Source organism: Equus asinus, chromosome 3 (genome assembly GCF_041296235.1).
Source record: "Equus asinus isolate D_3611 breed Donkey chromosome 3, EquAss-T2T_v2, whole genome shotgun sequence".
Taxonomy (NCBI): Eukaryota; Metazoa; Chordata; class Mammalia; order Perissodactyla; family Equidae; genus Equus; species Equus asinus.
Genome location: NC_091792.1, coordinates 13,004,573 through 13,031,214, shown reverse-complemented (window position 1 = coordinate 13,031,214; position 26,642 = coordinate 13,004,573). Strand labels below are relative to the sequence as shown.

The 26,642-nt window shown below is 37.7% G+C and overlaps 1 long non-coding RNA gene across 6 annotated transcripts in view; it reads right to left on the bottom strand.

Moving 5' to 3' along the window:
* LOC106848173 (uncharacterized) overlaps nt 1–26,394 on the bottom strand; it is an 86,226-nt gene extending 59,832 nt beyond the window's left edge. For all 6 annotated transcript variants that reach the window (XR_011501866.1, XR_011501864.1, XR_011501867.1 and 3 more), the window contains exon 1: nt 26,206–26,394. This is a non-coding gene — a long non-coding RNA (uncharacterized lncRNA). The remainder of the gene's footprint in view (nt 1–26,205) is intronic.
* Nucleotides 26,395–26,642: the final 248 nt, after the last annotated feature.

Sequence of the window (26,642 nt, the reverse complement as noted above, 5' to 3'; positions counted from 1 at the left end):
AAAACCTTTTGTTCAGACCCATTAATAAAATAACAGAGCAAAATTACCCAAAAAAGTTGAGCTGCTCCTCCAAGGTTATAGCAGTGACTGGAGTTGGGCTCCGTTGGTTTATCTCAGTTTCCCGCTGCTTCAGCCCTGCTCCCGATGCTCCAGGAGGTGCCATGAAGGACCAACTGAGAACCACTGAGAAGTCAAGATTTCCTATTTCCTCAATTTCTAGAACCCACAGATTATATGTGTGTTATCCATTTGAAAATATTTGGGGGGAGCAGTGAATCACTGGAAAAAATATACGTGTAGATACATTTATACACATACACATGGAGAGACAGAGATGCTTCAATTTCAGATATTTTAAAATTAAAACAAAAAAGTATGTGATTAAAGACTACATTTCACAAAAATTGTGTGAAAATGATCACAAGGCTGTAGAAATTCAAACAAGGAAATGGAACCCGCCCTGATGGCCGAGTGGTTAAAGGTCAGTGCTCTCGCCGCTTCCGCAGCCCAGGTTCTTTTCGTGGTCATGGAACCGCACCACCCATCTGTCAGTTGCCATGTTGTGGCAGCTCACATAGAAGAACTAGAAGGACTTACAACCAGAATATACAATCATACACTGGGGCTTTGGGGAGGAAGATTGGCAATAGTTGTTAGCTCAGAGGGAATCTTTCCCTACCAAAAAAAAAGTAATGGTAACGTGACCGAACAAACAGAGACAGACTTCACTGGGAAGCTGATAATCAATCCATGGTACGTGGAAGGGGAGGAGGACGAGAGGGAACCACCTGGGAGTGGCAATGGTGGGGCACAAGTGATGAAGCAGGAATGACTGAAACCGATACGGGGAAACTGAACAGTGTGGAACGAAGAGCCTGAGTTATAAGCAGGTGAAAGAAATCTGCATAGGGGCCAGCCCCATGGCCGAGTGGTTAAGTTCACACGCTCCACGTCATCGGCCCAGGATTTGCCAGTTTGGATCCTGGGCGCAGGCCCACACACCAGTCATCAGGCCATGCTGAGGCAGCATCCCACGTGGCAGAACCAGAATGACCTACAGCTAGGGTATACAACTATGTACTGGGGCTCTGGGGAGAGAAAAAAAAGAAAGAGAGGAAAATTGGCAACACATGTTAGCTGAGGGCCAATCTTCCTCACCAAAAAAAAAGAAAGAAATTTGGATAGACTGAGAAGCATTCTGTGCTGGGCACCTAAGGAGTGGATCGTCTCTGAACATCCAGCATTTAGAAGTTTCCCCGAACACGTATTGGGTGTTTTAAATTAAGTATAAAGTGAGGAAGTTTCAATTCACACAGGAGGTAATGGGAGAACAATTTCTTTCTTTCTTTTTCTTTAATTAGAAAAGCACCTTGTGCTATTTTCTCCTTTTGGCCTCATATATAAGCTACATTTTATTAATGCGTTGACATTTTTAAAGTAATAATCCAAAATTAATTCAAACTATTGAGTTCTTAATATTATAAAAGCACACATTTCCAAAACCCCAGAACTTTATAACAATTACGATGTTAAATGGACTAGAGTTAACCAAGTACAAGACATGTGTGTTCCACCTCCACAAGTCACTTTACTTTGCTATCATTCCCCCAGCACATCATCTTTTTCACGGTACTTGGGATTTGTTTCAATCAGGTATGGTAAGACATCTAGACTCAGAAATGGCTGTCATGAAGCAGGCTCCCTCACAGATCCCTAGAGACAGGAGGCCCAGGACACCACACATGGGCCACATGGGGAAGCACCAGGGTTGGTCAGGAGGCAGAGGGAGTGGGAGAAATCACGGGCAAGAGCCCTTACGGTGGTGTCCATGAGAAGGCACAGGCAAGGCAGTGTAAGCAGGCTTAGATTGGCTACTTTGAATAATTTCAGCAGTCTCTGGGCATAGGGCCTGTCCCTGGCTGTCTGATACCTGGCCCTGGGTGACTGGGACAAGGGGAAATGGCCTGGAGTCTAAGAGCCCAATAACGAAGGTGACTGGGGGTATGGGCTCTGGACCGTTTGGTTTACATTTGAAAAGCACACACAGAGAGAGTTGTTTATTATCTCTAAGAACTGGCTAACCCTGGGAGGGGCAGTCCTTGCAAGCTAGGAAGGATTCGGATGTCAAAGCATCGGAATACTGAAAATAAAAGACATGGTTAATACGATCACATAACCTTGCAAGTGTGCCTTTCGGGAGCTGTGACTACCTAGTTTACAGCACTGGTCTACTAACCATAGACAAGAAAACCTAAGATGTTACAAATAAACATGAAAGGAGGCCCAAAAGACCAAAACATTGCCTAGGGAACCATTGACAAGGCAGGAAGCAGACTCAGCCTTGAAGCACTGGGAACGACTCTGTGATATGCCCAATATTTATGGGGATGAAGCTCTATGCTATGGATATCCAAATGCTTCAGTAGATTACTGCCTTAAGGGGCTAGACAGGGGCAGCTGAAAAATATTAAATGAGAATGACAAGGGCAGAGAGAGAGCTTTAAAAAAAAATCTCCTACTCATGATCAGCCATTGAACGAAAATAAAATATATGAAGATAGACAGTCAAAAAATAACCAGTCAGAGGATGAATTCATTGCAGATAAAATGAAAAAAAAAAAAGAACAATCTTAAAATGACTTTAAAATAAGTCTGTTTAAAATCCTACCGTAGTCAGCGTGGGCTGCCATAACCAAATACCAAAGACTGGGTGGCTCAAACTATTTTCTCACAGTTCTGGAGGCTGGAAAGTCCAAGATCAAGGAGCTGGCAAGGTCGATTTCTGGTGATGGCTCTCTTCCTAGCTTGCAGATGGCTACCTTCTCACTGTGTCCTCACATGGCACAGAGAAGGAGAGACCAATCTCTGACATATCTTCCTCTCAGGTGAGGACACCAGTTCTAACATATCAGCGTACCACCCTTCTGATTTCATTTAACCTTAACCATCTCCTTAAATGCCCCATCTCCAATACAATCACATGAGGAATTAGGGCTTCAACACATAAATTTTGGGGGATGCAATTCAGTCCAAAACAATCTGCCTCTAGCTCCCCCAAATTCATGTCCTTATCATGTGCAAAAAAATTCATTCTATACCAACAGCCCCCAAAGTCTTAACTCATTCCAGCATCAACTCTAAGTATAAATTCCAACATCTCATCTAAATATCATCTAAAGTAGGTATGGGTGAGACTCAAGGTATGATTCATCCAGAAGCATTTCCTCTCCAGCTGTGAATCTGCGAAACCAGACATGTTATGTGCTTCTGAAATACAATGGAGGGACAGGCAGAGACATTCCCATTCCAAAAGAGAGAAACAGAAAAGAGGGGAGGGGTAACAGGCCCCAGGCAAGTCCAACATTTAGCAAGGCAAATTCCATCAGATCTTAAAGCTTGGGAATAATCCTCTTTGGCTCCATACTCTGCCTTCTGGATCCATTGAATGGCAGTCCTGTGGCTCTGCCAGGTGGAGGTCCCATCCTCAAAGCTTCACTTGGAGACTGTCTGGCCTATTGGAAACAAGGTAATGAAACTGAAGAGGCAGCCCTGAAGATCTCTTAAAGGGCTTTGGAGTCATTGATCCCTCTTCTTAAAGAATAGAGTACATTTGAGCCAAATAGCTCCATGGTCCCGTCCTGTGGTGACTAAGTCTGACAGTCTTCTTCCATTTCATCCCAGCTCCATCCCCTTCGGTTTAAACTGGCAGTGTTTCTGCTACTATAATCCCATCTCTATTTATGGCTTCTGCTGAGGTGGCTGAATACATTTGAGGTTCACACCCCTACTAATCTCCTCATCAAATGGTTGTTCAATCACAGCCTCAATGTTCTCTTCAGAACAAGCATTCTCATTTTTTTGTAACATGGGTAGACTGAGAATTTTCCAAATCTTCAAGCTCTGGTTCCTTTTTGCTTAACAATTCCTTCTTCAATTCATCTCTCTCTTCTTGCCTTTTACTATAAGCACTCAGAAGGAACCAACCTGATCCTTGAACACTTTGCTGAGCAATCTCCTCAGCTAAATACCCAATTTTTTTACTTGCAAGTTTTACCTTCCACACAACACCAGAATGCTAGTGCAGCCAAGTTCTTTGCCACTGTTTACAACAAAGATCTCCTTTCTTGCAGTTTCCAATAACCTTCTTCATTTCCATCTGAGACATGCTAGAATGACCTATAACACCCATATCTCTACTAACATTCTATTTACAATTATTTTGTCTATTTTCTAAGAAAACAGAGGCTCTCTCTCAAGGTCTCTTTTCTTTCTGAACCCGTACTAGAATCACCCTTAACATCTACACTTCTACCAACAGTGCCTTCCTGGCAATCTAGGCTTTTCCTAGCACACACCTCAAAACTCCTCCAGCTTCTACCCATTACCCAGTTCCAAAGCCACTTCTACATTATTAGATATTTGTTACAGCAACACCCTACTTGGTACCAAAATCAGAGAGGAAAAGGAAGGAATGATCTCTATTGAAAAAGTATAAAATTATATGAATAGGAAAAGATTTAATTAGTAATCCTGAAAAAATATAGGCGTTAAAAAAATAGATGGAAAAGTGAAAGAATAAACTCTAAAAGAACAAAGTAAAAAAGTTAACAAAACGGAAGAGAGAACTGAGAATTTTACCAAGACGCAGCATAAAGAAACAAATTGAAAGAGTTGTTAAGAGATATAGTGTTCTTTGATAATCCTTGTTTACTAGAACTTTAATAGGATTCTAGTGAAAGATAACAGAGGGATGTTGGAGCAGCATATTCAAAGAGATAATGGCTGAGAAATTTTAATATGTATAAATAGAAATCAATGGGGAAAACACTAATCTATAGGTTACCAATCCAACAAAAATTAGGAAAGGAGGAGCAAAGAAGCCATGAGAAATCTCTGATGAAACTGAAACATAAACTAAGACGGTCAATGTAACTCCAAATACGTTATAGTGACAATAAATGTAAATGGATTAAATGACTTGATTAAAAATCAGAAATGATCCGCTTGTATATAAAAAAAATCAGTTATATTCTGCTTATAAGAGACACTGCTATGCACACACTCTAAAACAGAAAATTTTAAAAGAAAAAGAGACATACCGGGCATATATAGTCCAAAACGGATCCACTACAGCAGTGTCACTCAGAATAAAATATGAAGCAAAAGCATTAAAATGAATAAAACATATAAGTCACAATTTATGAAAAGGCTATATAAAAAGGATAAATTTGTATATACTTAACAATACAGACTTTAGTGTGAAACACCAAAAAACAATGACAAAAACTCAAAATTACAAAATAAACTTGACAAACTCATAATCATAATGGCAGAATTTAACATCTCTCTCTGAAACTACTTATTTGAAGAATGTAGAGAAAGGATTTGAGTCACACATATAACGTGATTATAAATGCATATCCTTGTACCCAAAAGAGAACCCAACAGAGAACACACGTTCTTGCAAAGCATGCAGAACACATTTTAAATATTTAGAAAATTTACTGTATACTTTCAGCACAAAGAATCATAATCATTCAAAACATGTTTTCTGATCACTATGCTATTAAATTAGAAATTAACTGTTACAAATAGTAATTAAAATCCTACTGTTTGGAAAACCTGAAAAGACAAAAAGCCTAAACAATGAGTGGATTAAAGAATAATTCAAAAAGAAAATTATAAAGTATAATAGCTGAATGATAATTTAAAAAGTAAAATACTAAAAAAAAATTTGTGAGATAGCTAAAGCCGTACAAAAAGTGACAAATAGTCTTAAATATATTTATTACAATAAATGAGCTGGCATTTAATCCAGGAAGCTAGACAAAGAAATCAAAAGAACAGTAAGAAAGTTGAAGCCATGTAATTATAAAAACAAAACTCAAATTAATAATCTAGGAAAAACACTAAAGAGATGACTTTAAAAATCTATTCTTTTGAAAGCTAATAAAGTGGGCAAGCCTCTAGAAAGTTGGATCAAGATAGACACACACAATGTAGATTTATGCATTACTCGTATGATGGAATACTGCTATTCAGCAACTAGACTCAAAGGATCCGATCTACATGTATTGATGGAAAGAAATCACAAAAATATATGTTAAGGAAAAAAGTAAAGTTGCTGAGCGAGAAAAATTTCTGCAGGTTCATTGAATAGGTTTTATACGTTTATACATACAAACATATGTGTGTGTGCATGACTATGCTGTGGATATTTATGTGACAAAATTACCTATAACATCTTATTCCTTAAAAAATGTGAAGCATATGGCAAAATGTTAGCATTTTCAATCTTTCTTTTAAGAAATAAATAATACACATATGCTTGCAGTTTCTTTCTCCCCTTTTCTCTGTCCCGTTCCCTGTCTTCCTGCCACAGAGGTAAGTATTATCCTGAAGTCAATGTTGTTTTCTTTCTTTTTTTGAGGAAGATTAGCCCTGAGCTAACATCTGCAGCCAATCCTCCTCCTTTTGCTGAGGAAGACTGGCCCTGAGCTAACATCTGTGCCCATCTTCCTCTACTTTATATGTGGGATGCCTCCCACAGCACAGCTTGCCAAGCGGTGCCATGTCCACACCCGGGATCCCGGCCGGCAAACCCCAGGCTGCCGAGAAGTGGAACGTGCGCATTTAACCGCTGCGCTACCTAGATGGCCCCAGTCAATGTTGTTTTATTCTTCTTTTCCAACTAGTTTTATACCTGTACATTTAGGAGAACTTTTCCCTCTCTGGTTTCCATTTCTCCCCCTGCTAGAGGCAGTGTAGTGGGTGTCTGGATTGCCTCCTAGGGTGAGCTCTTCCCCACCCCATCCTCCCTTCTGCCTTCAGAGCCCACTGCAAACAGGTGTTCCTCCTTCCCATATAAACTTCTCCTCAAGCTCTGGGGCAGGGGTGGGCGGGGGACCAATCAAAGGCAGGGGTTCTGGAAATTTGAGAAATCCTCCTACTCACCTTCACTTTACATTGTCACAATGCTAAGGCCCTAAGGGGCACACCAAACACTCTCCCACTCCCTGGGTCAACATTTGTACCTTATGACAAAAAATACTATTGGAGGCTCAGAAAACACAGGAAAGATCATAAATGAACAAGAACCTTGAAATCGCAAATACTCAAGGCCTGTTTGACTAGATGAAAGGTCAGCAACATCTGTCCTGTTAATTCGGGCATAGGCAGATGCCTTTTTAATGGCTTCAGAATCACCAAGATCAGTCATCATTTTAATAACGATTAGTGTTGGAAAAGCAACAGACTTAATCATAAGTCCCTACCCAGGGGACACCTCATTTCATGTCCAGTTCTGGAAGGTTCTTGCTTACCTCTTCGTCAGCCATCCCATTCCTTCATTCTTGCCATTGCATCCTCCTCTGTGGTCTCCTCAACCCCAGTCACAGGCCCCGTATCTTTTCTGTACAACACATTACACCAAGGTGCATTTTTATGTCTGGTCTCTAACTCAGTATTATAAAAATGCTTTAGCTCCTCCATCTTAAAAAACTTCATATGCAAAAATGGATTTGATTTCACTGTTTGTTCTCCATAAAAAAAAAAAACCATAAGGGGTCGGCTCAGTGACACAGCAGTTAAGTTTGCACTCTGCTTCAGCAGCATGGAGTTCACCGGTTCAGATCCCGGGTGCAGACCTACACGCCACTTGTCAGGCCATGCTGCGGCAGGTGTCCCACATATAAAGCAGAGGAAGATGGGCATGGATATTAGCTCAGGGCCAGTCTTCCTCAGCAAAAAAAAGAAGAGGATTGGCAGCAGATGTTAGCTCAGGGCTAATCTTGCTCAAAAAAACGCACAAGAAACAAACACAAGATAGCTGCAAATAATCCAAACATGTTTCTTATGTTATTAGGCATTATAGAATCATTGAAGCATCTGTGGCTCCAACAATCCTGCTTTCTAACTATACGCAGTCTGCGTGGGCTAGCAGGCACCTCTATCCAGCAGACAATGTAAAGTGGAGCCGAGTGTAAGCACTTGCTCTTCAAGATCAGCAATCACTAAACCTGGAGCCCTTCCTAGCAATTCTCCGACCTCTTCCACTCTGGGTCTTGCCTTCTTACTCCTCTACTCCTCCCACCTTAGCCAAGTCCCCTGACTGTTGCTCTTTGTCTCCTTAAACCTTTTACATCTTCTGGCTTTCTCCTCTCGTCCAGATTCCCTATGGGGCCCTCTTGGCCACTTACCCAGTTGTCGCTTAATACCTCAAGATGATAGCCTGTGTCTTGTCTCTCCTTCTGTATTCAAAGTTCCTTGAGACCACACATAGTATTTTATGCCTCATTGTGATCTCTTGTGACCCTACAAAGTATTTTGATAATTAAGTACTCAGTAAGTTTATGTTAAGTTGATCTTAGGGTCATCCAATTTCAGCATCAAATTCATTGGATTAGATCAGAAACAGTCAGTAGATTTTAATTTGCAGGACACTCTGGTTTTTTGGAGTTGGCTGTCTGGAGAGACATATGGAAAAAGATTAAGTAGCAATATCTGCCATGTTCGTGGGAGACGGGAATGATGGCATACGTGCAAATATTTGCTCCCCAAGACTACATGATCTTGGCATGAACTAGATGCAGACAGTTGCAGACTCTCTTCTAAATATTTTCAAAAGGTTTCGCAGAAGTTGTCTTTGATGGACTTTTACACGATGACATGTGTTCCTGGTCATGCTTTGCTTCTATTGAAATGAATTTTCATTTATTGCAAATGAATATTTATTTATTTCCTTTAGATCAGTGGGACCAGACTCTGCTCAAAAGTCTGGGAAATGGGCTCAGTAAGCCCCAAATGAATGTTGGCTTTTGGGGGTGCCAGCCTTCAGGACTGCATAGTACTATCGTTTGTAATTGTCCCCACTCCTGGCCTGTCATGATGAGCCATGTGAAGGAATGGTCAGCCTCCATAGGGACTGACTCTCCAGTGTCTGAGATTTGAGTAGTAACAGCCATAACAAAGAGAATTTCCTGATTAGGAACACTGATTCTTTGCTTCAAGTTTCATTTTATCATATTCAATGGCAATTGTTGACATCTCTTATGACTTATAAAACTGGAGGCCAAGGCAAGTGAACTTACGTGTATAAATTCTGAAAGTAAAAGAAATGGTGCTTTGTTCTTCCCAGAACTTCCTGATCCCACATACACTAAGGGAACCCAAGTGTCACTAAGTGAGGCCTGGGCACTCATCTCTCCATCTCGTCTCCTCCAGCTGCACAGACAGTTAAAGCCAATCTTGATAGCAGCTCTTTATTAGTTGTTCTCGTCACAAAACGCCATCCCCCACACTAAAAAGCTAAGAAGTCAGCCAAGTTACCATTTGCCTTTCATCACTGTCCTAAATCTTGAACGTTTAGATTTCACAAGACCAAACAGTACTCCACTTGGAATTGTAAAGCATTATGTTACCAATTCCATTTCCTAAGAAAGTAAGAGCTAACGTGACAGTTGCCTCTACCCACAGGCGTTTTAATTTCACTTGATTTACTCTCAGTACCTCTCAGCTGCTATTTCTCAAGTGTCTCTGGGAAACACAGTTTTTACTAAATCTACAGAGCTCTTAAAATATGGGTGTAGTTTTTCTCCTACATGGAGTGTAAAGAAGCTAGATAATCAAAATCAGACTCTTTACTGGTGGAAGAAGTGATACAAACAAAATTGGACATAAAAAATTTTACACTTGTAGAAATAATTATTTATGAGTGATAGGAATAACAAACATATAAGAAGTTCAAAAAGTAATTAAGAAGAGAAATTTAAAATATTAACATGTATAAACATATGGGTTAGCCCAAACTGAAACGAATGGAAAACGGACTGAACAAGATGATATGTTCCATTTTCTCATATCTACACTCATCAAAGGTAATACTGTGCAGAAATTTGGGGCTATTTTATGTGTTCCCATCTATAAAGAAGACCTCTGCACATTTTTGTGTCTTCGTTTTCTTTTTTTTTTTAATAGGCAGGAAGTTTTATGCATACATTTTGCTTATTTCTCTGTCAATAAATTCTTCAGGTCGGTGTAACAGTAGAATGATTTGATCTTTTAAAAAAAGCATACTTCTGGGGCCAGCCCAGTGATGCAGCGGTTAAGTTCTCATGTTCTGCTTTGGCAGCCTGGGGATCCCGGGTGTGCACCTATGCACTGCTCATCAAGCCATGCTGTGGCAGGCATCCTGCATATAAAGTAGGGGAAGATGGGCATGGATGTTAGCTCAGGGCCAGTCTTCCTCAGCAAAAAGAGGAGGATTGGCGGCAGATGTTAGCTCAGGGCTAATCTTCCTCAAAAAGAAAAAATATAAAAGAACAAAAGAGGGTGGGGCCAGCCCCAGGCCAGCCCGGGGCCAAGTAGTTAAGTTCATGCGCTCTGCTTCATTGGCCCAGGGTTTCGCCAGTTCAGATCCTGGGGGCACACTCTCATCATGCCACACTGAGGCGGCATCCCACATAGCACAACCAGAGGCACTCACAACTAGAATATACAATTATGTACTGGGCAGCTTTGGGGAGAAGAAGAAGAAGAAGAAAAAAGAAGGGGCCGGCCCTGTGGCTGAGTGGTTCAGTTCGCGTGCTCTGCTTCAGCGGCCCAAGGCTTAGCCGGTTTGAATCCTGGGCGCCGACATGGCACCACTCATCAAGCCATGCTGAGGCGGCATCCCGTATGCCACAGCTAGAAGGACCCACAACTAAAAATACACAAGTATGTACTCAAAAGGTATCCCTGTTGTTAAGTGATGCATGACTGTACCGTTAACCACATAAACACAATAAAAAGGGGAAATCATCTCAACAGGGGCAGAAAAAGCATTTGGAAAAAATTCAACAGCTGTTCACGATAAAAAATTGTCATGCATTAGAAATAGACTCTAAAAAAGGTATTTGTACAAAACCCATGCTAAAATTATATTTGATGGTAAAAGATGGAATGCTTTCTTCTTAAGACTGAAAACAAGCAAGGACGTCCATTCTCACCACCTCTATTCAAGGTTTTTTTGAGGTCCTAGCCAATGTTAACAATACAAAAAAAAGCGTAAAGATTCAAAAGAAAAAGCTAATTTTTTTTCTATTTACATATAAATATTTATGTTTATGTAGAAAACACCAAAGAATCTATAAAACAACAACTAGAACTATTAAGTGAAATTCAATAAGGTTACAGGATACCAACACAGATCTAATACAAAAATCAGCTGTTATTCTAAACCTTAGCAATAAACAATTAGAAAATGAAATTCAAAACTATCATATATCATAACATAAAAACATAAGATACTTAGGGATACATTTAATAAAATATATGCAAGACCCCGCACTGAAACTACAAATCCTTGCTGAGAAAACATGAAAGAACACCTGAACTAACAGAGAGATCTGTACTGTATCCAGAAACCGGGAAACTCAAGATTGTTCAAATGTTATTTTTTTCCCAAACTGAACTGCAGATTCAATGCAACCCCAATCACAATCCCAGCAGGCTTTTTCAAAGTTTGTTTTGTTTTTAGAAGTTGGTAAGTTGATTTCAAAATGTATATTGAAACACAAAATATCTAGAAAAACCAATGTTGGAAAAAAACAATAAGATTAGAGAATTTACACTACTTTATTTCGAGACATACTATAAATTTGCAGTAATCAAGCTACTGTTGTATTGGCATAAGAATAGACAAGTTGATCAAAGTTTTTGACAAGCATAGAAATTCCAGAAACAAACCACACTTATATAATCAATTGATTTTTGACAAAGACATTGAAACTATTCAATGAGGGAAACAAAATGTTTCTTCTCAACAAATGAACAAGTAGGTATCTCTATAAAAAGAGTTAAACTTCTATTTCATGTAAAAATTAATTAAACTTTAGATCTTAAACCTAAAAGCAAAAGCTAAAACATTAATACATCTAGGAAAAATACAGAAGGATTTCTTCGCCAACTTGAGTTAGGCAAACACTTCTTAGGGCAGAAAGAACGAACCGTAAAAAAACAATAAATTGAATTTCATTCAAATTAAAAACTTCTGATCACCAGAGGCACCATTAAGAAAATTAACAAACAAGCCACAGATAAGTAGAAAATATTTGCAAAATATATATCACGCAAAGGACTTATTTCCCAGAATATACAAAGTCCTAAAAATCACTAATAATAAAATAACCTAAATTGAAAACATTGGCAAAAGATGGAAGAGATACTTCACAAAGGAAAATACGCAAATGACCAATAAGCATGAAAAGTGTTTAACATCATTAATCATCAAGGAAATTAAAATTAAAACCAAAATGCAATACTACTACACATGTACTAGGATGGCTCAATTTAAAAACAATGGCAATACCAAGGTTTGGTGGGAATGTGGAGCAGCCAGAGCTCTCACATGTTGCTAGTGGGAGGGTAAAATGTTACAACTTTTGGAAAACAGTTGTGTATGTTCCCTTCAAGTGCTTCAGGTAAAACCACCAGTATGAGACTACTTTTTAAAAAAAAATTTTGGTAAACTATACATAACAAAATATTTATTTTAACCATCTGTAAATATACAGTTCAGTGGCATTAAATACATTCATAGTGTTGTCTAACTAGGACCACGATCTCTGCTCAAAACTTTTTCATCATAGCCAACATAAACTGTATCCAATAAACAATAACTCCACGTTCCCCCTTCCCTCGACCCCTAGTAACCCCTATTCAACTTTCTGTCTCTATGAATTTGCCTATTTCAGGCATCTCAAATAAATGGGCTCATACAATACTTGTCCTTCTCTGTCTGGCTTATTTCACTTAGCATAATGTTTTCAAGGGCCATCCATGTTGTAGCACATATCAAAACTTCATTCCTTTTTATGGCTGAATAATATTTCACTGTATGTATATATCACATTTTGTTTATCCATTCATCTGTTGACGGACACTTAGGCTGTTTCTCCCTTTCAGCCTTTCTGAATAATGCTGCTATAAACATTGGTAGACAAATATTTGTGCAAGTCTCTGCTTTCAGTTCTTGTGGATATACACCTAGGAGTGGAATTCCTGCGTTGTATGGTAATTCTATGTTTAGAGGAAACACTAAACTGTTTTGCACAGTAACTGCACCATTTGACATTTCCGCCACAATGCACAAGTGTTCCAATTTCTTCATATCTGTGCTAACACTTGTGACTTTCCTTTTTATTGATTATACCCATCCTAGTAGGTATGAAATGGAGACGCTTATTACATTAATTTCTTGGCCTGGGGTTTCCCGGACCTCACAGGTAGTTCATAACTCAAAACCCAAACTTATGTGAGGGCTGATCCATGTTAACAAATCCTCAGCGGGTAAGACTACTTCTATACTGAGCGTATGCCTATCCCAACAAGTTTCCTATCATCGCACTGTCCAAATGAGCATATTGTTCTCAGCTACATTTCACCGAGGTGTAGACCTCCATTGGTCCCAGATATAGGGAGAGTTTGATTCCATATCCTCCTCATCAACAGACCTTGTACCTACATAGCTATTTAAACCCAAATTACCCGCTACTTGTCCCTTAGCCCCCTTTTCCAGGGCTCCAACAAAATCACCTTGGAGATTTTCTCCTTGGGTTTCACCGGCCCACAACCTCAACCCAACAAACTCTGTTCTGCATGCCCCCTTCATTTGTGACTCATGAGGACTTTGCTGAAATTTCCACTATGCTTTTAAAATATACTTATTTTATTTTTTGGTATTTTTATTGGGTAGATTCTCAAGTTACATAATCCATCAATTGTCAAGTTATTCTCCAAAAAATTATGTTCAATCTTTTGGCTTTATTTTTGGAAACCAGTCACACTACGTGACTGGAAGATAGGAAATCTAGATATGACTCTACTTGTTCACATTTTAAAAGTATATGCAACTGTTTTATCAAAATATTTACAAATCTTTACAGGAGGAGGTTGGAAATTATGTCATGATTAAAGTTTGGATGATTGCATTTTGCGATATTTCTCAGAGTGAGTTTGGTAGAAAAAATTCTAAAATAGGCTAATAGTTATTAAAATAACTGTTTCAAAATCAAGTTAGTAAGCATTGTATTAAACTAGGCTAAACAGCTGTCATAACTGTAAGACACACGTAATGTACACGCTGAATCTCTAAGAAAGCATTTCTCAAACTTATCTTCTTGGAGCATCTTGTGGTACTAAATATTCAGAGACATACATCACTTCTGGAAGGCTTAACTTTTGCACTTAACATTCAAATTTCAAATTTTTTCAATCAAGTTACATAAATCAGGCCATGATCGTATCTGGATCATGCATGACATATAAGTGATTCAGTAGTTTATAGAATGAATGATGGGCTCTGATTCTTGGTAGCTTCAATATTAAAATATCTTAAAGAAGGCTAAACTTTTATTTTCTTTTTCATTTTTAATATTACCATAACCTCTGATATGTATTTTTATATATCAATAATCATAATAAAACAAAAATTGAGATACTTACATACTTTGGTATGTAAGATTATAGGAGTATGGAAAAGGAATTAGAGATCTCAAACAGAAGGGAAAACACACATTTAAGGAATAAGTTTTCCATAGCAACAGAGTAGTGCTTTTTCCATAGTTATTGTACCAAAATAACTTATCTGAAAGCCCTAGACACTTTAAATTAATGGAAAAATTGAAGAGAACATTAAAGTCTCATTATCCTAGATGATGATTTATGGATTAGGTTTAATAGCCTAAATATTCTCCCATCTGCTTAGAACTATATCTTGAGAGGTTTAAAATTAATTTTAATAATTCCAGTTTTGAATTCAGTTTTTCACAGAATTAAAAGAATTTGCAATACTTCTGTGGGAAAATCTTTAAAGTTTCATATGATTGAAATCTGCTCACAAATATAAAAACAAAGAGACCATTAAAATAGATGTAAATAGCGAAGAAACAGAAATGACTTCATACATAGTTCATTGTCTAATAAAGGACTGATTTTCCAGTTTTTACATTATAGTAATTCCTATATTCTTCTCTTGATTTTCTTCTAACTAGTCATATCTCTGTTAAATTAACAAACGTGGACAGAGCTGAAAATTTTAAATATCACAAAATATTTAAGTAGCAATATCCTCAGAGGGGATTTATTGAAACCACTTAATTTACAAATGAGGAAACTGGTGGCAGGTGAGGTAAGAAAGACTTTTACCCAGGTTATAGCAACTTAGGTGATTTCATCTCCTATTTGAGAGTTTCAACCCCAGGAGCAATTGTTTGTTAATTTCAGTTATCATGCTGTTAAAGATTTTCAGCGATAGGTAAACAGGTGGCTAGATAGATCGACACTAATCCTCCCCCCCAAATATTTCATTGACGTGAGTGTTTGTGCACACATGTGTGTATATATGCCACTGACCCTCCAAAATTTCAAATCTAAGACTATATGAATATCAGAGACTATGCTATATGACCAACTAGTTATTCTCCCTAAAACAAATTATGCTTTCTCTCTTTCTCCATCTCCATCCATCTCTATTCTTCTTTCAATCTCTTAGCTTCTGAGTTGTTTAAATTTTAATAAATTCCATTTTCATAAAAGACTAAAACTCAAAATAAAATGACCTTGTAAGAAATCTCATTTCATGGTATTTATGACCTGGCAATGACAAGGAATCATTGCATTGTTCTAAAAGAATTCCTTACTTGCAAGACTTATGGCTGCCTTTGGTTATATTCGTTTAAGAAGGCAGACAGCACTCACACTACAAGTACCACAACTGTGCTTCAGATGTTTGTTTTGCTTTTGTTTTAAATCTTAAAATGGTAATAACTGTACTTCTCTTTGGGGTATCATGAGAATTGAATGAGATAAAGGAACCAGAGTGCCTAGCTCAGAGCCTGGGGTACAGCAGGTGGTCAAAATAAATAGCTTTACTTTGCTCTCTGCTTTGTAATTGTATAATTATTTCAATTCCATGAAAAGAGAAAAAAAATCTATTTGGTTAAAATGTAATAAATGATACACAAATTGATGGAAAAGTATATGGCCCACTTAAATCACTTTCTCCAAGCCACTCAGGGATTCAAAATGAATTAATGAAACATAAACATAAAAGAAAAAGAAACAAAAACCTGTCCCACCTCCTGTGTGCTCACTTGGGAGAAATCAGACAGGGTATGCTGAAGCTACAGGGTTGCCATTGAATGCCCAGGCTACTGGTCTATCTTTTCAAGTACCAGAAAGCAATTTGAAGGACAATTAGACTTTCAGAGACCCAGACGGTGTCAGTTTTCAGAAGCTCTATTTCTAATCAGGCATTCAACATCCATACATTATAGAGCACTTTCTATGTACTAACCTCTGGGATGGTTGTTAGTGAATATAAAAATTAATAAGAAACTGTCCTTCTCCTCAGAAAATTGCAAGCTTACTGCTGTAATTAAGCTCAGTAGGGTAAATGAAATAAGACAGAAATGAATAGAGTTAGAGCACAATGCAGGGAGACGACAGCCCGCTTGGAGGTAGAAGGAGAAATTAGGTCTTACCTTACTCTTTTAGAGTATGAATTAGCCAATTCAAGGGTTGGCAGAAAGGAGAAGAGTCTGATTAGGGACATGCAGAGACAAGAGATCAGGTGCAGTGAAATGGATGGGAAAGTGAGACTAGTGCAAGCCCCAGGGACATATGCAAGTTCAGGCTATTATTCTGAATACTTGTTGATTTTCCTCACTTTTAATGACATGTCTTTCTAATGAGAGTGAGATGTGTTCAAAGAAGAAGTTTGCCACATGTAAATTTAAAAAAAAACTTGGTTAGAAATTTCAATACAGATTATTAAGTAAAAAAAGAGAGTGAAGTGACTCAAGGTGGTCAGAACAGCCTTTGTAAGGGCAGAAAGGATGAAAAAATAGACATGCGTGAAGCCACTGAAATACAAAAGATTTAGTGGTGTTAGAGCAACTTGGAAAAGACTTTTAGACATATAATGCAAAGTTGGAGGATTGACACTATGCGATTTCAACACTTACTATAAAGTCACCGTTATCAAGACAGTACGATATTGGTAAAAGAATAGATAGATCAAAGGGACAGAATAGAGCTAGAAAGAGACCTACAGAAATATAGTCAACTGATCTTAGAGAAAGGAGCAAAGGCAATACAGTGGAGCAAAGACAGTCTTTTAGCAACTGCTGCTGGAACAATTGGACATCAACATGCAAAAAAAGAATCTAGACAGAGACTAGAGTCTTTGTAGATGATGACATACCCTCATCAAAAATTAAGTCAAATGGATCATTGACCTAAATGTAAAATGCAAAACTATAGAGTAATGTCAGCATCATGGTGGAGTGAGCTCTTCCCTTAGACTTGTGCCGCTATGATACAGTGAAAAGACATTCATAAACCAATAGAGAACATTCACACAACACAAAAGACGTCTGAGAGATCCATGCAGCCGTACATCTGAAGGTGGAGGTGCAGGACCCTCCAGGAGGAAATAGAAGGAGGTAAAGGAATCTCCTCTCCCACCCCCAATGGCAGCAAGCCAGAGTTCAGAACCACATGTAGCTCTGAGAAAAGAGAAAGGAGGGGCAGCTCTTTGCAGGAACACCTTTGCTTTCCAAATTCCCTCACAGCCCTTGGGAAAACCCCACACAAAGGAGGCTAAGCTATACAACTAGAGGGACCCACAACTGAAATATACAACTATATACTGGGAGGACTTGGGGAGAAAAAGCAGAAAGAAAAAAAAAGATTGACAATGGTTGTTAGCTCAGGTACCAGCCTTTAAAAAAAAAAAAAGAAGACTGGCAACAGTTGCTAGCTCAGGTGCCAATCTTTAAAAAAAAATTTTTTTAAAAAGGAGGCTAAGATATTACAAGGGGGTCTTCATCAAGCCAGGCCCCCAGGAGAGCAGATAGCAAGGGCAGCACATAAATGCCCCTGGGATCATGCATGAAAGAAAGCGCCCCTTCCCCCACCTGATGCACTAGCTCAGCTGGTCAGCCAGAGCACCCATGCATACATTAGAAAAGCAGCAGCTGTGAGCAAGCTAGCCAGAAATCGTAGACAGGCCCTATCAGCATAGATTCTAAGGATAGGCACACATGCCAGGGATCACAATGGGCTCAGACCCATTGTTCCTGACCACCTACCCCAGTGGTGACAGGTGGAAGCTGTGACCAGATACTATCATTATGCAAAGGCACAAATCCACACCATTAAATAGTATGAAGAAATATATTAATACTCCAGACCAGAAGGAAAATGACGAGCACCCAGAAATCAACCCTGAAGGCAGAGAAATTTACAATCTAAATAACAAAGAATTCAAAATAGCTATCATTTAAAAAATCAATGAGTTAAAATACAGATAGACAGTTCAATGAAATCAAGAAAAAAATTAATGAACAGAGGGAATTCTCCACAAAAGAGACTGAAACTATAAAGAAAAACCAATCAGAAATGTTGGAGATGAAAAACAGAACAGTTGAGATAAAGAAAAATCTGGAGTCCCTGAATGATAGAGCTGAAATTGTGGAGGACAGAATTAGCAGTCTAGAAGACAGAAGTATAGAACGTCTTCATATGGAGGAGAGAGAACTAAGACTAAAAAGAAATGAAGAGATTATCTGAGAAATATCTGACTCAATTAGGAAATGCAACGTAAGGATTATAGATATTACAGAAGGAGAAGAGAGGGAGAATGGAGCATAAAGCTTGTTCAAAGAAATAATAGCTGAGAACTTACTAAACCTGGGAAGGAGCTGGAAATACAAGTAAAACAAGCTAATACAACTCCTAATTATATCAATGTAAAAAGGTCTTCTCCAAGGCATATAGTAGTAAAACTGGCAAAAGTCAATGACAAAGAAAAAATATTAAAGGCAGCAAGGCAGAAGAAAATAACTTACAGAGGAACCCCCAACAGGGTTTCAGTGGATTTCTCAGTAGAAAACTTATAGGCTAGGAGAGAGTGGAATGATATATTCGAAATTCTGAAAGGCAAAAACTTTCAGCCAAGAATACTCTATGCAGAGAAATATATCCTTCAGATATGATGGAGAAATAAAAGCTTTCCCAGATAAACAAAAGCTGAGGGAGTTCATTGCCATAAGAACCTCCCTCCCCCCAGAAAAATTGATCAAGGAGGCCCTCATACCTGAAAAAAAAAAAAAGGTTTAAAAAGCCTTGAGAAGGAGATAAATAGATAGACAAAATCAGAAAATTGCAGCTCTCTATCAGAACAGGTTAGCAAACATTTAATTATAACATTAAAGATAAAGGGAAGGAAAACATCAAAAATAAATACGACCTTGTCATTTTAACCACAAACTCACAACACAAGATGGAATAAGTTTTGACAACAACTTAGAAAGGAAGAGGAGAGGGATGGCATTGGCTTAGACTAAGAAAATAAAAGGCTGTCAGAAAACAAACTATCTCATCTACAAAATTTTTTGTACAAACCTCATGTAACCACTAAACAAATAATCAGAACAGAGACACAAATGATAAATAATGAGAAAACCACTATAGAGAACTACAAAACTGAATTGGTAGTCTGAAATACATGGGATGAGAAACAAGAGAAATACAGACTACTGGAAAACAAGTGATAAAATGGCAGCATTAAGCCCCCATATATCAATAATCACTCTAAATGTAAATGAACTGAATTCTCCAATCAAAAGACACAGAGTGGCTGGTTGGATTAAAAAATGAGACCCAATAATATGCTGCCTCCAGGAAACACATCTCAGCTCTAGAGACAAACACGGCCTCAGAGCAAAGGGATAGAAGAGGATACATCAAGCTAATAGTAAACAAAAGAAAGCAGGTGTTGCCATACTTATATCAGACAAAGTAGACTTCAAGATAAAAAAGACAATGAGAGAAAAAGAGGGACAGGATATAACTATAAAAGGGACACTCCACCAAGAATACATAACACTTATAAATATATATGCACCCAACACAGGAGCACCAAAGCACATAAAGAGACTATTAACAAACCTAAAAGGAGATATTAACAAGAACACAATAATAGTAAGGAACATTAATACCCCACTTACATCAATGGATAGATCATCCAGAAAGAAAGTCAACAAAGAAATAGTGGATTTAAACAAAAAACTAGACCAGATGAATTTAACAGATATATATAGAACATTCTATCCAAAAACAGCAGAATATACATTCATCTCAAGTGCACATGGAACATTCTCAAGAATAGACCATATGTTGGGAAACAAGGCAAGCTGCAATAAGTTTAAGAAGACTGAAATCATATGAAACAGTTTTTCTGACCATAATGTTATGAAAGTAGAAATCAACTACAAGAAGAAAGCTGGGAAAGTGACAAATAGGTGGAGACAAAACAACATGCTACTGGACAACTAATGGATCACTGAAGAAATTAAAGGAGAAATCAAAAAATATCTGGAGACAAATGAAAATGAAAATACACCATACCAACTCATATGGGATGCAGCAAAAGCGGTCCTAAGAGGGAAATTCATAGCACTACAGGTCCACCTTAACAAATAAGAAAAATCTCAAATTATCTTAAGCTACAACTTACAGAATTAGAAAAAGAAGAACAAAGCCCAAAGTCAGCAGAAGGAGGGAAATAACACAAAGCAGTGCTGAAATAAATGAAACTGAAATTGAAAAAACAATAAAAAAGATGAATGAAACAAAGAGCTGGTCGTTTGACAAGAGAAACAAAATTGGCAAACCATGAGCAAGACTCACTAAGAAAAAAATAGAAGGCTCAAATAATAAAATTAGAAATGCAAGAGAAGAAACACAATGGATACCACAGAAATACAAAGGATTATAAGAGAACACTATGAAAAATTATATGCCAACAAATTGGACAATCTAGAAGAAATGGATAAATTCTTAGATTCATACAACCTCCCCAAACTGAATCAAAAAGAAATAGAGAATCTGAATAGACCAATCACAAGTAAAGAGATTGAAACACTAATCAAAAACCTCCCAAAATATAGAAGACCAGGACCAGATGGCTTCTCTGGAGAATTCTACCAAACATTCAAAGATTAGTGCCTATCTTTCTCAAACTATCCCAAAAAGTTGAAGAAGATGGAACACTTCCTAACACATTTTACAACGCTGCATCACCCTGATCCCAAAGCCAGACAAGGACAACACAAAGAAGGAAAATTACAGGCCAATATCATTGATGAACACAGAGGCAAAAATCCTCAACAAAGTATTGGCAAACTGAATACAGCAACACAATGAAAAGATTATACACCATGATCAAGCGGGATTTATACCAGGGGTGCAGGGATGGTTCAACATCTGCAAATCAGTCAATGTCCTACTTAGGGTAGCCTGCTTATTCTTGGAATAAAGTTAATCTTCTTATTAAATGAAAAGAAAATTGGGTTGTCATTAATACAGTTCTATATGACAAGTAACACAATCTCATTGAGACCTGAGAGGATCTGCTATTTTCCAGTGTGACTGTGTATTCCAGGTTCTCTTCCTGTATGTAACACTTAAATTCCTAGGAATGTAAGGGGTGTAATAATCAAAATTATTGTTTAATTATAAAACACAAGTATGTTTTTTCCTGAAAATATTTATGTGAATCCATGCTTCCCAAACTGAACCATATTTTAAATGTTCTATGGAGGAACTGATACTTAATAACTTTACGATAAATTAATTTGTCAGAAGAGAATAATATATAATATATTGCACTAACTAAATGTGTGGTTAGATTATAAACTTTTTCCTAAGAATACCTAGAACAAACATGAAAGGAGAAGTCAAAAGTAAAACCTTAGTTAAATTCGAAATTAAATACGTCTCTGCTATGTTCTCTTCTTGAGCTGAAGAAAAATTAATTCTATACGAAATACACCTCAAAAGCATTACCATCATCTTCAGACCCATTCTCCTTCCTCTTCTTTATGTGCATCTGGGTATACACGTTCTGAGTATGACAATATCTTCATATTTAATTATAAGGATCAAAACTGAAGACCAAATATTGGTAAATGGGAAGAAAGAATAACTTGAAAACACATAAATCAACATATTTCTATTTATAGTTATGTTGTAAAAAGTAGTCATTATTTTCTATACGACCTCTGTGCTTTGATTTAAAATATTATGATCTTCCAGTGATGGCAGACTAAATAAGGACCAAGATTCAGGAGAAGAAAGTGACACAGAGAGTTGAGCCTGGTATTTCCCACTGCCGTGTCTCCTGATTCCATAAGAGGTGATGAAAGGCTGAGCAGTGCTTTTGGCAGCCTGTTCGGGCCACAGTGGATAATGCAAGAAGTCAGAACAATGGAGTTTTTGGAAGGAGGGAGGAGGTAGGAGTTGAAAGCAGACAATGATCTTTTTACTGACCTTGGTGTGGTTATACAGGGGTTCACTCTGCGTAACTCACTGAGCTGCACATTAGTATTTTGTGCGCTTCTCTGTACGTGTGTTATACTTCAAAGTAAGCAACTAAAAATGATATCATAATAACAAATGTTGACTCATGCTCATACCCTTAAATTCACTTCAACAAACACATCTAGCATCTTCTCCATGCCAGACACTGTGCTAAGTGCTAGCGTTACAACTTTAAATAAGACAGACATGGCCCTGCCTTCATCAAGCTTACAATCTAAGAAAAACAAGGCATTACAAAATGCCATAGTCGGAAAATTCAAGAGTTTAGCACTTACATTGAAAGCCACGAACTAACATAATAAAGGAAGGTGATGTCAGTTCTGAACAGTAAGCGGAAACTCAGTTTATAAACTTACTATATAGCTTTCTATGGTCATGTTTTGCTGTGATTTTTAAACATATTAACGAGACTATAAACTTCTTGAGGACAGAGTCCATGTTTTATTCATCTTTGACTTCTCTGTTCCCTGCACAGGGCCTAGCTAAGAGATACAACTGATTAGATGAAGAAATAAATCAACATATATGGGACGTCTTCTTTAGCATACCCGGTTATCTATTTGACTTTTCTTTTAAATATAAGCTAGGTCAAGGCAGAGACTTAATTCTTAAATTTTACGGAAAAACTAAATGTCATGCATAAATTTAGTGCTTAGTAATTCTTTCACGGTTATTAAAGACCCACTTTTCAACTTCAATTTTAATCTTGGAATGATTCACAGCATTCAAATAATCACCCAATTTTAGCTCTTCAAGGATTTGTAATTTAGTCCAAGTTTCCCATTTCATGGATGAGGTAGATGGAGCCCTGAGAAGTTTAAGGACTTGCCTAAACTCTTAAACGAATGCATAACACTTATCGGCTCTGGCCTGCCAGTTGCCTCTTCTTGCTCAAAGAAGAAAATTTAGCTGGAGATCACTTTACTCATCTCCATATCTCTACTGCTTGGTGGTTGTTTAAGTCAAAAAAAGAAAAATAATTTGTATTCAATGTAAGAAAAGCAGTGTGATTCTGCTTTAAATGGAAGGAAAAAGGAGGTTGGAGATATACAATATTTATATGCAAAACATACAGATCTAAAGTGTGTGTATTTAACACCAACAAATGATTTCAATAGAGTTCATGCTACCTTCTGGGGATAGGCAATTGCAATTTTTTTTTTTTTTTAAAGATTTTATTTTTTCCTTTTTCTCCCCAAAGCCCCCCGGTACATAGTTGCATATTCTTTGTTGTGGGTTCTTCTAGTTGTGGCATGTGGGACGCTGCCTCAGCGTGGTCTGATGAGCAGTGTCATGTCCGCGCCCAGGATTCGAACCAACGAAACACTGGGCTGCCTGCAGCGGAGCGCGCGAACTTAACCGCTCGGCCACGGGGCCAGCCCCAGGCAATTGCAATTTTTAAAAAATTGTCTATTATTATAAGACTTGGAAAATAATCTATCTTCAGAATCATTTGCTGCCTGCAATCAAGGAACTTACAGTCTTGTTGAAATACCATGGATTTCACGTTGGTGTTACTGTTGTCGTTTTAAAGGCAGCATCATCAGCCAAAGAATTGAGCCTCTGCCTTGAACTTTCTTATAAGCAGAAGGAAAAGTCAAATAGACAACCAAATACATTGAATTAGACTCCTGGAATATGTGACCACTTTGTTAGAGAAAAACCACATTACGTTCACAAACAGATAAAGGTTTTAGCTTGGGAAGCATTTCACAAGACAGGGCTGAGAACTGACAGTGAAGGCCTCCAGCTATCATCTCACTAACTAATCTCTCTGGTATCCAGAGGTTGTGGTCTCCACTGGGGCCTATTCATAGGTAGAAAATAATCCTGAAGGTAGATTCATTTCCAAGTTGTTGTGCTAAACAAAAACTAGTCATGGCCCAATATGTCATTTATCCTTACTAAGAAACTACTTAAGAGATCGGAGATGACGTGTGAATGACATTTAAGAGATTTAGAAATTATGTCAATTTAATGAACCAGGGATTTCATTATGGGTATGACAGAAAAGTGTTTGATTATTAAAAGATTATCTACAATTACAAATTCTACCATTCTTGGGCACTTGATCTTTTTAATCAAAACTGAATAATGAGTAATTTAAAATGGAAAATTCTTGCACCAAAGAGATAATCTTCCTAGGTTTCGAATGTTTCTTAGGGTTAAAAGTTGATTTAGAAGGAGATGAACATTTCATGAAGACAAATTGGATTATAAATTCAGAGAAAAATCTTGTTTTGCCAAAACATTCTGTAGACTAGAAATTAAAATGAAAATAAGTATACGGAATGTTTTTACAATCAAAAAGTTACAATAGAGTTTCTATCTACTTTCTTGTGCACTGTGTTAACCCCCAAATTTTCTCAACAGTCACATTAGTCTTCCATGCATGACTATTTTTGGTGTTTTATATTTAGAAAAATATGTTAGCTTCTTATTTTTCAGAGATAATATCCAGAGGGAGTTTAAAAAGCTGAAAATTTCGTAATCAAAATCCTTACTCTCTGATATAACTGAAACAATGTTTGAGTTACATTCTGGCTCCAAATAATATTTCTGGAGAAAAAATAAATATGAGTAAGAGTCTTGGATGTCATCATCAACAGAAAAGACTCTAAGAAAGACTCTCTGAGAACTTTGCTGCATTAAAGATAACCTAAACTCCAACCATTTGGGCGGGAAAACTCTTGAAAGAATGAGGGTATCACCTGGAAATGGCAATAGTGAGCAAGGATAATGATCTCACTCCTGGCCTCTATGGCATTGAGGGGAGACAACATCAAGGTCAAGGTCAACTAAAGAAGTAGAGGTAACATTTGAAGATATGATTGAGGATGCAGGAGAGACTTTTGACCACAGAAAATGAATTCCCTAAGATACAGTGGAGGGATTTTGAAGGGAAAGATGGGGTGGAAGGATAAACAAGAGCTGAACAAAGATAGAGAAAAGATGATAGCGTCGTGTGGGTGATGGTTCTACAGAGTTGAAGAGGGCAGTGATTAAAGTTGGGCTCTCTCTGATGAGAATAATTATAGGAAGTATGGCAGAATTAGGCTACTCAGGCTCTCTCTGTATTAGTCTTCTCAGGCTCATTTCCCCTTAATTTTCCCATCCTCTTCAATCTAGCTTCCTTCTCCACATTCCACTTAAACTACTTTTGCTAAGTTCACCAATGACTTCCACATTGCCAAACCCAGTGAACTTTTCTTTCACACAATCTAACCCTCAGTAGTTTTGAGCTCATCTGACTACACTCACTTTCCTTTCTCTGCTGTCCTAGCACCGCACACTTGCGCATTTCCTCTTCTTTCATTGGCTGCTCTTTCTCAGTCTCCTTTTTGTCTTCTCCTCTTACTCTGATACGAGATTTCCTTCTCTTTCTCTATCCTTTTCCTAGGTAATGTCAACCAATTTCATGACTTTAAATACTATCATGTCATGATGATCCCCAAATTTATATCTCTAGCTAGACTTTCCCTCTGAGTTTGAGTTACATTTATCCAACAGCATACGTGACATCTCTACCTGGATGTCCAATAAGCATTTCAACATTAATGTGAATCTCAAATTCCTTCCACTTCCATCCTCCCTCCACCATCACAATGTCAGTAGAATAAATAATTGAAAGAGAAAACTACCAAGTATAAAAGATATACTGTGCTTCTTCTTGATTTAAATGTGATCAGTTTACCTTAGTCATCTTAATGTTAGTTATTCTTTTCTCTTTATAAGCCAAATAAGGTTACAATGTCACAATAATACTGATTAGTGACTTACTTGGTAAACTCGAGCCAGAACAAGTTTGAGTCATCTGGTTGACTCTATCCTTTTTTCCTCCTTCTTTTTCTTCTTTTGTTTGGGGGCATCTCATATTTTTCTGGAGAATTCTTTTTTAGTAGCAGCAATTTTAAGTGGTGGTTAAGCTTGTGGACTCCAGAACCAGAATGTGTGGGTGCTAAATGTAGCTTTACCACTTGCCAGCCACATGACTTGCCTGTTTCTTCATCTATGAAATGAGGATGATGACACGTTTACTGCCTTAACAGGGCTGCTGTGAAGATGAGCTAACGCACATAACACTCATAAATGGCGTCTGGCACATAGTAAGTGTTCACAGTGTTATTTATTACTCTTACTCCCCTGCACCTCTGACCCCCATGTGCCAATGAAAGAAGCAGCCTAGGCTATCACTTGTATTACTTGTTTTCAAATAA